This window comes from Tenrec ecaudatus, chromosome 4, assembly GCF_050624435.1.
Source record: "Tenrec ecaudatus isolate mTenEca1 chromosome 4, mTenEca1.hap1, whole genome shotgun sequence".
In the NCBI taxonomy this organism is placed as follows: Eukaryota; Metazoa; Chordata; class Mammalia; order Afrosoricida; family Tenrecidae; genus Tenrec; species Tenrec ecaudatus.
In genome coordinates this window covers 119,715,316-119,727,426 of record NC_134533.1, presented here as the reverse complement: position 1 = coordinate 119,727,426, position 12,111 = coordinate 119,715,316, and positions in this window count along the sequence as shown.

Below are 12,111 nucleotides of genomic sequence, written 5' to 3'. Positions count from 1 at the left end.
CACAACACTATTTACCAGGGAAATGTAGATGGCATCCCTTCTTATGTCAGCCCTGTTCCCAACTCCGCAGTTGAGCTGGCGATGGAACGTAAACCCTGCTTGGCAAGACTGTGTGGCTTGTGCAAGGTTTTTACTTCTTCATGCCTCTGGGTTTACATCCACACAATGAGCGGTGGGGTGAGGGGAGGGAGTCTTAATACTTGCCTCATACAGTTATTTTAAGAATTTTTAAAAGAAAACAAAGATTACATATATAAAGTGCTTAGGACAATGGTTGGCACATTGGTGTTCTTTTAAAAAAAATAATTTTATTGGGGGCTCTTACAGCTCTTATCACGATCCATACAGACATCCATTGTGTCAAGCACATCTGTACATCTGTTGCATCATCATTCTCAACACATCTGCTTTCTACTTGAGCCCTTGGTATCAGCTTATTTTCCCCTCTCCCACCCTCCCTCCCTCATGAACCCTTGATAATTTTCCCATCACCCACTTTTCTGTTGTCTGTTCCCCTGGGAGGGGGTTATATGTAGATCATTGTGATCTGTTCCTTCTTTCTCACCCCCATCTTCTCTTTCCCCTCCTGGTATCTCTATTGGTCCTGAGGGGTTTATCTGTTCTAGAATCCCTGTGTTTCCAGCTCTTATCTATATCCGTGTACATGCTCTGGTCTAGCTGCATTTCTGAGGTAGAATTGTGGTCATGATGGGTGGGAGGCATTAAAGAACTAGAGGAAAGCAAGCCTGATTAGACCAGATAAGGTACACTGGTACAGATGGGAAATGGAAACACAGGGAAGCCAGGACGGATGATTCCCTCAGGACCAGTGGAGTAAGTGGTGATACTGGGAGGGAATAGGGAGGGTGGGTTGGAAAGGGAGAACCTATTTCAAGGACCTGCATTTGACTTCATTCCTGGGGAACATACAACAGAAAAGTGGGGGGAAGGGAGACGTGGGACAGAGCAAGATATGACAAAATAATAATTTATAAATTATGACGGTTCATGAGGGAGGGGGGAGTGGGGAGGGAGGGGAAAAAATGAGAACCTGATGCCAGGGGCTTGGGTGGAGAATAAAAGATTTGAGAATGATGAGGGCAACGACTGTACAAATGAGCTTTGCACTATCGATGTATGTATGGATCGAGATGGGTGGTGTATGAGTCCCTAATAAAATGATTTTTTTTAACAAGAACTAGAGGAAAGTTGTATGTTTCATTGGTGCTATACTGCACCCTGACTGGCTAATGTCTTCCTTTTCACCCTTCTGTAAGGGAATGTCCAATTGTCTACAGATGGGCTTTGGGTCTCCACTCCGCATTCACATCGATATGATTTTTTGTTCTGGGCCTTTGATACCTGATCCCTGATGCCATCGACACCTCGTGATCACAGAAGCTGCTGTGCTTCTTCCATGTGGGCTTTGTTGCTTCTCAGCTAGATGGCCGCGTGTTTACCTTCAAGCCTTTAAGACCCCAGACGCTATATCTTTTGATAGACGGGCACCATCAGCTTTCTTCACCACATTTGCTTATTCATCTGCTTTGTCTTCGGCAATTGTCAGGAAGGTGAGCATCATAGAATGCCAATTTAATAAGTATTCTTGTGTTGAGGGAGTACCCAAATGGAGGCCCAATGTCCATCTGCTATCTTAATACTAAACCTATAAATATATACACATAGATCTATTTCCCCATTCTCATATATAAATATATTTACATATGTACATGCCTTTATTTAGACCTCTATATATGCCCTTTGCCTCCTAGCTCTTTCCTCTATTTCTTTCGTCTGTCCTCTTGTCCCACTATCATGCTCAGCCTTCATTTGGGTTTCAGTAATTCGTCTTGGTTACATTACCCTTTATCATGCCCTACCAGGCCTCCTACACCCTCCTCACCAACAATTTGGCTCACTTGTTGTTCCCTTGTCCCTGGGTTTGTTAACACCACTACCTTTCTCCCCACCTCTCGCTCTCCCACCTCCCCCTGGAACTGTCAGTCCGTTGTTTTCTCCTCCAGATTGTTCATCCAGCCTATCTTATTTAGACAGACCTGCAGAGATAACAACATGCACAAAAACAAGACAGAGCAAAAACAAGCAACAATATACAACAAAACAACAAACCCATAACAAAAAACATAACAAGAAAGGAAAGCTTGTAGCTAGTTCAAGGACTGTTTGTTGACCTTTAGGAGTGTTTTCCAGTCCATTCTGTTGGGGCACCAAGCCCTGGCCCCAAAGTCCACCTTCGACATTCCCCGGGAGGACCTCACCGCTCTGTTCCTTTGCTGTTCTGTTGCACCTTGTAGTATGAGTTGGGGGTGCCGGCCCCCGCCACTAATCATGGGTTCAGTAAGCACAATTGTACAGTTGAGATATATAAATATTATATTATATTAAAGTCATCGAGAGCATTAGAGATAGAAGAGATATTGCAATAATGGGGTCATACACATTTCATGGTAGCATGCGCACCTCAGCCCCGCTTGATGGTCCACGTGGAGAGAGAGGGAAGGGCAAGGGAACAAGGTAGCGAGTATGGGAGAGAGGAGGAGCCGAGCAGGAGGGAGTCAGAGAGATCTCTATTGCTAACCCAGGCTTATATACCTTTGGGGACATGCAAGCCCACTAATTACAGGTAAAGACATACTTCATAGGAAGGGGTCGCACTACGTTATACAGCAGTGAGGGGGTGGTCTAGGGACATAGGAAGAGGAGGGATTGGGGGTATACATGTGACAAGAGGGGCAGATCCTAGATTAGGATGGCAGCTTAGTTTGACCTGTTCTCTGGATCTCCATAGGAACCATTATCAGTAGGGTGTAAACCCTACCTACAGGAACCAAGCTAATGGTTGCAAGCTTCAGGGAGAAATAGTCCATTGTCCCCAGCAGCAGGGAGCAGGTCCACCCCTGTGGTGGGGTGAGACAGCCGTCTGGCAGCGATTTCCTTCAGGGAGGAGGTCTGAAAGGATCTGACCTCCCCCCACAGGACACCCCAGTGTTTTGCCTTGGCGTGGCGGGATCAGATCAGGTGCAACTCCCACACTGTGTCTCCGGTGTTGTTCCCTGAAGGGCTGTGGGTCAGTGAGGGATGTTGTGTCTCATAGCGGGCCAGCCATGTGGTCTTCTCTGTGGACTGGCTGCTCTGAGCAGGAACATCGTCCTCAAAGCCTGGTGGACCAGGATGTGCTCTACTCTCTCCTCCTCCCCCTTCATCTGCTCCCAAGTGCTCCAATCAGATATGTCCGTTTCCCAGACTGCAGATTCAGTGCCGTCCTCTGAAATAAATTCTTCTGGTGGGAGGGGCAAGTGTCCACATAGTTGGGATTGGGGCCGGTCCCTCAGACCTCTCCACTGGTTCCCTACTCCATGGCGGCGTTTTACATTCACATCCTGGAGCACTGGGTTGAAGTTTGATTCCTCTTTCCCTGTGGAGATATAAACAATACCCTTTCCTTGGGTGGGTTAGTGCCCTCTGCCCCAGCTACCTATTTCTTTATTATTTTTTTTTTCCCCTTTTCTCAGCTCCTTTTTAGTTGGCTACCGTATATATCCCTGTATTTGGTCTGGTCCCTGCCATACTTCCTGGTCCTCACTCCAGGAATGTTTGTATACAGTAGCTTTTTCCCTATGCCCCTTTTGCATTTTTTTTAAAAGCTTACCTCAGCGGACTCATGTTATACTTGTCCTTTTGTGCTTGGCTTACTTCACTTAGCATGATTTCCTCCAGTTCTTCCCATAAAGAGATATGCTTCATACATTCATCACTGCTTTTTGGCGATGCGTAGTACTCCATTGTATGTATGTGCCACAGCTTTTTAATCTACTCGTCAGTTGATGGAAATATGGGTTGTTTCCTACTCCTTGCAATTGTGAACTGTGCCACAATGAACATTGGAGCACAGATGTCTGGCCGTGGTTTGTTTCTTGCCTCTTCTAGGTATATGCCCAGTAGGGGGATTGCTGTGTCGTATGGTAACTTGATTTCCATCTGTTTTAGATATCACCAGATCGATTTCCATAGTAGCAGAACATACCTACAGTTCCACCGGCAGTGGATGAGAGTTCCTGTCTCCCCACAGCCCCTCTAACACTTGTTGCTTTCTGATTTTTTGAATTGGGCTATCTTTGAGGGTGTTAGGTGGTACCTCATTGTTGCTTTAATTTGCATTTCTCTTATGACTAATGATTGGGAACATTTTCTCTAATGTTTGTTGGCCATTCGCATTTCTGTCCCTGTGAAACTTCTGTTCAGGTCCTTTGCCCACCTCTTCAGTGGGTAATTAGACTTTTTCTTTTTGGAAGCTAGCAGAGTGTTGTAGATTTTAGTAATAAGGCCTTTGTCTGATGTGTCATTGCTAAAGATGTTTTCCCAGTCCGTGGACTCTCTTGTTACTCTCTTGGTGAATTATTTCGATGTACACAGGTGTTTTATCTTCAGTATATCCCATTTGTCAATTTGTGCCTCCTCTGTGTTTGTGTCCTTTCCTGTTTCTGATAGCCTATGTCTTCCCTGTGCCAAAGTTCTCAAATTGGTCCTAATTCCCTCAATGGTGGCCCTAATAGTTTGGGGTTTAACTTCAAGGTCTGTGATCCACCTTGAGTTTATTCTTGGGTGTGGAGTGAGATAAGGGTCTCGCTTCATTTTTCTGCAGGTAAATGCAGCACCACTTGTTAAAGAGGGCATCTGCTTCCCATTGGATATTTTTTGGGCCCTGATCAAAGATCAGTTGTCTGTACGCTGATGATTTTATTTCTGAGTTTTCAGTTCTATTCCATTGGTCTGACTATCTGTCTTTGTAACAACACCATGCGGTTTTGACAACTGTGGCTGTATAGTATGTGCTAAAGTCAGGTAAAGCCAGCCCTCCCACTGTGTCCTTCTTCCTGAGGAGTTCTCTGCTAATTCTGGGCTTCTTCCTCTCCATATGAAGTTGGTGTTCAGTTTTTCTATTTCTTTGAAGAAAGATGAGGGTAATTGTATCGGGATTGCATTGAACTTACATAGTGCTTTAAACAGAACTGACATCTTTGAGGTCAATTTTATCTGAGATTAGATTGCAACCCCTGCTGTTTTTGAATTGCTGTTTACTTGGTATGCCTTTCTCCAGCCTTTGATTCTCAGTCTATTTTTGTCTGTAGCCTTGAGATGTGTCTCCTGTAGGCAGCAGATTTCTGGGTTGTGTTTTCTAAGCCAGTCTGCTAGCCTCAGTCTCTTAATGCCTGAGTTCAGGATATTGATGTTCAGAGTTATTATCTCAATCTGCAGACTCTGTGATATCATCCTATACCTTTTGTACTGGGTGTTTTCCTATCTTTCTTTCTTATTAGTGTGTTGTGCATGTGTGTGTGTGCATCATTCTTGAGTTCTTTCCATCCTTAAGCCAATGCTATCTTGAGGTCTCTAGTTGGATAATTTAACTACGATGTGCCTTTGTGACTTCTTCTTGGGATTCAGTCTAGCTGGTGTTCTTTCAGTCTCCTGAATGGTTGCCTGGTTTTCGTTCATTAAGCTGGGGAAGTTTTCCTCCAAGAATTCTCTTACTATTGTTGCAGATGACTTCTTTGTTGTGTCTTACTCAGGTAATCCAATAATTCTAATGTTGTTCCTATTCATAGCATCAAACATAGCTCTTAGGTTTTCTTCAGCTTCTCTGATGATCTTATTAGATTTTTGTTAATGTTTGTTAAAGTCTGCTTGGCTGTCCTCCAAGTCACTGATGTGGTTCATGCTTCCTCCAGTCTATTCTCGAGGTCCGTGTGTCTGCTACTTGCCTTTGTTATCTCTTCCCTAAGCGCTCGTATTTCCCTTTGGTGTATGGACTTTATCTTCTCTATCATTTCATCCTTTTTCTGTATAGTTTCCCTCATTTCCTGTATGACTCCAAGCAGCATTCTGAACATTTCTTTCTGTGCCAGCTCAATGTCTGCTTCTTCTATGCATGTTGTTATGTTCAGGACATCTTCTGCCATTGCCTTTTGTTTCTCCTGTTTTCTCGTTGAGATAGTTGAGGCTGATGGCTGTTTGCCTTACGTTGTTTTAGAGGAGCCAGGTGCCATTTTCCAGGGAGTCGAAGAGCACTGGCTGTCTCTGGGAGACTTGTAGGATGGTTCTTCGAACTGCCAATAGCTAATTTCACTATGGAATTAACCTATCATTTTATCCTCCTGTGGCTTCCCTCTCAGGGGAGTGCCCCAGAAGGCTAGTGGGTTGCCTGCTTTGGTGTTGCGGAGGTTGGGCAGAGGTTCCTGCAGCAGCTTGGAACATTGACGAGTGTTGGATGAGCTGTCTTAGGCTTAGTGAGGCACTAAGGTAGGGGGGAGGAAGTTCCCTCAGTCACGTGGGACAACAGAGGAAAAATAGGAGCTCCCCCAGCCACACAAGCAGGAATTCCCAGGTAAAAATTTGGGCAGAGTATCCCCTGGTGGAGGTCAGCTGGGCTGTCCCCAGCCTCGGGCTAGCTAGCTAGCTCACCTAGCTGGATGGGTCGCAGGCGTAAATGCCCTAGGCTAAGGGGAGTGTCCTAGTGGTCAGCGGTGGAGTGTGAGGAATCAGGAAAGAGACAAAGAGGAGAGAAAAAAATAAAACATAAGCCCTCTGAGACTGTGGGGGGATAGAGAGAAGAGAGGGAAACAAAAGTAACAATGTATCTGAGTCTCGATCCCTGCCCATGGAGCTGCAAGGGTTTAATCCCTGCCCAGATGCAGTGGCAAACTGTGACTGTGTTGAGATTTAGCCCCCGCGCCAGCTCCAAATGGTCCAGGTTCCAGCTAAGATAGTGGTGGGGTTAAGATCAAGCCCTACCTGGCCTCCACTGTGGTAAGCCAAAAGCTCCCAGCCCCTCAAAACCTTGTGGGTCTGTGCCTACTTATCTTTGTGATGCTCCTCCTGTGATCCAGCAATGTTGAATTTCCCTCTAAGCAACTCTCCCGGGCTGATTTCTGCGGAGTCCCTCTGGTATGTGTTACTCAGTCGCCATCTTCCCGGAAGTCCCAATGATACGTTTTTTTAAAAATGACAAAAAAGGAAGTGATCCCCTCCATAAAGTCTCAACCTCTTTCTTATTCACTTTGGTTGCCCCACTTTCTGTTTCCTGCCAGTGTCTGAAGCTCTGGCTTTTGCTGCCTTTTCCCATGAGAGAATGAAGTGGTCATAGTTCACAGGTCTCCTGCGAGAGGCTGCCAGGTCACCTGTGAGGGCCTTATTTGGCTTTTATCCCCAGGGTGACAGGGATTCCACATTTAAGCATCATTATCTGGGAGTACATTGTCTTCATTTATATATCTTTGACCATAATCCATGTGGCATCCAGCAGAAAAGTGTGCTCCATCACTTTACAAACAATAATAGAACACTTGCTTGCTCCTTGCTTCATACCAGGCATGTATTTAATCCTTGAAACTCTATGAGATGAGTGCTATAGTTAGCCCTACTTAGAGGTAACTAAGGCAAAAGGCAGTCAAGGAACTCAACACAATTAGTTTGAGGCAGGTTTGTATGAACCCAAATAATTTGACTACCGAGGGCATGCTCCTAGAAACCAACATGTGCTCCTCCACTGGGTTAGAGTCTCCTCCAGGTGTGTCACCACTTCTCCTGAAGTCACAGCTCTTACCTCCGTGAAGGACATAGGAAGGTGACTAGGGAAAACAAGGGGGGGGGGGAACTCAATTTTTTTTAATCTGATAACTATTGTGTGTTACTCACAATGTTAAGCATAAGGATACAGCAGGGAATTTAAAAAGAGAGAGAGAGAGAGAACCTTCTCTGTACAAGGAGCTCACCAGAGAAGCAGAAGAGTCTCCGGAGATGGTTACGCACAGAGCACCATCAAGGAGATGGCTTGAACTTGAAAACCTAGGGACTGGTGGCAGGATTCCTAACTCCCCTATCTTGGGAGCTCACAACTAAATCCCCCCATCTTGAATCAATGAAAGCTCAAAGTATAAAGGGAGGCAATTGAAAAGCACCAATGTGCTTTATCCACTCCTTTCTTTGTAGACAATGATTCATTGTCATTGTGCCTAATGAAATGCTGAGGGCTTTATGGAATGACTCATGCAGACATGACCAATGACTGTGCTCACTTTGGAGCTTGACTCTATTCAGCAACTGAGTCAAGTCTCTGAGCAATGGAAGCCACTGGAGGCTGGACATCTAGGCTCCAGTTCTGTTTATTTCTTTGATAAGTGAGCCTGGTCACAGTGAATGAGAACCAGAGCCTTGGACAGTACAAGAGACCAACTTTCTAAACTCATCTGAGCCAGATGTGCCCAGGTGGCCAGGATCACTGCAGGAAAGGGGAGGCTCTGGCATGCATTGGCAGGCACAAAGAGGAGTGCACACATGCATGTGTTGTGTATACACACCAATCTCTTGCCAACTGTGCCCTCAGTGCAAGCAATAGGCATAATGCACCAGTGTGAGACATGATTCTCATCCCATTTCTATATACACCACCACCAATAAAAAAGACACTGGATAACTGAAACTTCAACAGTTGAATAGTTTATATAATCACTATACAAATTTACTTAGGAACATAAATATTCCTTTGAATTGCAATATTTTCCTGGACAGGCAGTCTTTTTAAAAGTTACCATTTCTAGAATGGCTTCCTGTTACATTCCTACACAGTGGCTCACAGGGAAAGCAGCCTACGATGTTCAGAACTGTTATAATAGCAACACTGCATTAGATGTCGTTAACAAACAGCAATTGTGTCTCCCAGTTGAGGAGGTTAAAAGTCTGAATTCAGGGCACTAACTCTAGGGAAAGAGTTTCTTTGTCAGCTCTAAGGGACAGTTGTTTCCTTAAACATTCCCTGGATAGTCCATTTGTCTTGACATTTCCGATGGGTCTAGATGGTTCTCAGCACAGGGAAGCTAGGTCCAAAGCGTGCATTCCATTTCTTATAGTACTGAGGTCCCTTCTCCTGTTTTCCTTTTTTAATCTCTTGCAAGGGTGACACTCTGACTGCAAAATCAGACTCAAACATCAGTAACGAGGATGGCACAGGATGGGGCTCTCTATGAGTTGGAACCAATTTGACGACACCTAGCAGGAGATCTTAGGTGAGGTGGACCCCACCACAGGGCAAGTTCCTTTACATTGTACCAGGGTTGTGACCCAAGTAAAAGTACTGCTTCTGACCCTAATCTCCTTATAATTGATGGACTAATCACATCAGATTACAGCATGATGTTCCATTCTTTTGCACGCCCAAAATAATTCACATCCTTGCCATGTGCAAAACACTTCCCCCCCCAGTATATGAGGGGTGTTTCCAAAAGCTCCTGGAACAATGCAATGAAAGGATCATGGAGTTTTTCCATGAACTTTTAGAAGCCCCCCTGGTATCATTCCAGAAGTTATTTTGTTTTCATCCCAACAATCTTAAATCAACCCCAAGTCCAAATGCCATCCTGGGACAAAACTTCTTCTTTATCGGTGAACCTATAAAGTCTGGATAAAAGTTACCTTTCCTCAAAGTATAATGGTTGAACCGGCGCAAGTTAGACATTTCCATAATAAATGTGAGAAGCTGGAGGGAAAGAATGGACAAAGGGCACATCAGCTTCCAGGACTTGAAAATAATTTTGGTTCTCTGGGATCATCTAGACAGTGGCCCTGCCCTCCAGACTCTGGGTATTGGCCTTGTTCTCCGGATTCTGAGTGGTGGCCCCTTGGCCCTGGGATCCAGCTCCACTTTCCACGCTCACTGAATTGCTGTCCCATTCTCTCAATTAAGTGGCAACCCCTTGGCTCCAGCAGGCTCTATTCTTCTGCCCCTTGGGCATAGCATTCCTACCTCTTCCGCTTTGGGCAGTTTGGGCTCTATGCCATGGAACTCATGAATGGCAGGCACATGCCCCAGAACTGAAAATGGTGACGTCTGTCTTTGAAATGGAGGAAGCTGTGGACCCACCCTTTAGCTCCCAGCAGGGTGAGGCCCCACCCTTGAGATCGAGGCAGCTCTTCTTCCTGCGCTTTTTGTCTCATCTTTTGCATCCTTTCAGGCACCTTGGTCCAGCCTGGCCTCTGGCCTGCTCCAGCAAATGTTACAAAGCTTTTCAGCCCAACTGCAAAGTGCCTGGTGCTCAGCTCTCTTGCTCTGTGGATCAGCAATCCTAGATCTATTGACAAGTTTCTGAGGGCACCCCACTCTGCCTCCTGCCAGGCACTTGGCGGCTCTCTTGCTCAATGGATAAGGTCCCGTGCTCTCTTATGCTGGTCTCCTGGCTTTACTGCCACGGCCACTGCCACTGTGACTCACCAACTGCACTGGTCCCAGGGTTTGTTCTCCTCACTTCCTTCTGAGCTCTCATCAGAATTGTCTTTGACATCAATTCTACCAACAATCTTCAAGGAAATCTAGGCCTTTATATTGGGCACCTGTGATAGCTGGGTTTCTTGTGCCGACTAGGCCAATGGGAACATGTGGGCAGAGTTTGGTCAGATCACAGCTTGTTTGGACGATGACCGAAATAAAGACAGCATCCCATTTTCCTCTTGCTCCCTGGTGATTGGGTCATGATGCTGTGGTTTTAACTAATTCTCTGCCTCAACCTGTGTGCTACACTACCAGTGGGCCAAGCCAATCCATGCATCATGTAGCTAGAGCTTGAGGCTCCTTCCAGACCTGCTTCTCCATGCTGCTAGTAAGTACCTTGCTTGAGCTTGAGGCTGGTGGCTCCTGTTGCCCTGTTAAGTTCCAGATCCCATTAGGGCCAGTTTCACGAAACTCCCAAGCTACGGATTGTTGCTGACCCACCCTGCTGTCTGCAGGCAGGCTCTACCTGCCTTGCTTGAGAGAAGACTCCACTGTCTGCTTCTTTGACATTGGACCCAACAGCCCACATGATTTGAAGGACTTCCGGTATATTAACTGTTCCATGAAAGTGAGTTGAACTGAGTTCTCTGTACTGCTGTGTGGACTAATTAGCTGTTATATTCCCTCTCACTGTATGAACCTGTGTGTGTGTGTGTGTGTGTGCATCTTGGTTTTGTTTCCATAGAGAACCCTGCCTAACACAGCACCTCAAAACTCTTCCAGTTTCTACCTATTAACCAATCCCAAAACTACTTCCATATTTTAGTTTTTGTTAAAGTAAAACGTGGCCCGAGATGCCAAATCCTGCCCTAATAGTTTGTGCTATCCAGAGCAGCCCTAGTGGCAGAGTGGGCTTTTATTGGACTAGTGGCATTCATTGGGCTGCTGGTAGCAAGGTCAGCTGTTAAGAGCCACTAGCTGCTCCATGAGAGAAAGATAAGGTTTTCTACTCCCATAAGGAGCTACAGTCTCAGAAACCTACAGGGACAGGTCTACCCAGTCCTATAGGGTCACTAAGAGTCGGCATCAACTTGATATCAGTGAGTTTGGAGGGGATTTTTTAGTGTTAAGGTTACCAACCCTGGTGTGGTTGGTTACATGATGGATTGCAAAGTCAAAAGTTCAAACCTATCAGTCATTCTTCAGTAGGAAAATGAGGTTCTGAAAGATTTACAGTCCTTGATGCCCTATTGGGTCACTATGAGTTGAAATCAACTCGATGGCAGTGCATTTGAAGGCTAAATGGTTAGGAGGTTAATAGTCCAAATTCAGAGTAGCAATGCCAGGGGAAGAATTTCTCTCTGTGCCAACTCTGGAATGCGGTCCTTGTCTCTTTTCAACATCTGTGGGTCAAAAGGACATCTGTATGTCTTGGAATCAATCTACCCCTGAGGGTAGGAAGTTCTGAGTGCGGGAACTCTTGATCCAAATGACATCCTCTGCCCTCAGCACGTCTCTGGTTCGAGGCTCTCCTCTGCTTGCTGCTCTCCTTCATCATCGGCTCTTGCCTGGGACCACAATGAGGGTGGTGCATGCATTCCTAATCCCCTTACAACTGGTTGGCTGATTACATCAGATCACATCCTGGAGGATGATTATATCACTGCATAACTGCCAAATGACATAATTACACAACTGCCAAACCACTGGGAATCACGGCCCAGCCACGTTGACACATATTTCAGAAGACATAATTCAATCCATCTACAGATATGTTCTCTAAGAAGTCACCCAATATCTCCACCCGGCATCCAAATGCTGTCCAAAGC